The sequence below is a fragment of the Penaeus monodon genome, chromosome 23 (genome assembly GCF_015228065.2).
Source record: "Penaeus monodon isolate SGIC_2016 chromosome 23, NSTDA_Pmon_1, whole genome shotgun sequence".
In the NCBI taxonomy this organism is placed as follows: Eukaryota; Metazoa; Arthropoda; class Malacostraca; order Decapoda; family Penaeidae; genus Penaeus; species Penaeus monodon.
The window spans coordinates 42,859,011-42,859,283 of record NC_051408.1 but is presented as its reverse complement, the minus strand read 5'-3'; positions in this window follow the sequence as shown (position 1 = coordinate 42,859,283).

Here is a 273-nt window from a genome sequence, read left to right as displayed (position 1 = left end):
CATACCAAAACCTCATACCCCCCTCATCCCCCCCTCATACACACCTCATTTCACACCTCAACAACCTTATCCCCACCCAAAACACCTCCCCTACACACCTCATTTCAAACCCCTCATAAAACCTCTACAACCCCCCCCTACACACCTCATAAAACACCTCAACACCCCCTCCTACACACCCATACACACTCATACCACCTCCCATACACACCTCATACACACCTCATACACACCTCATACACACCTCATACACACCTCATACACACCTCATAC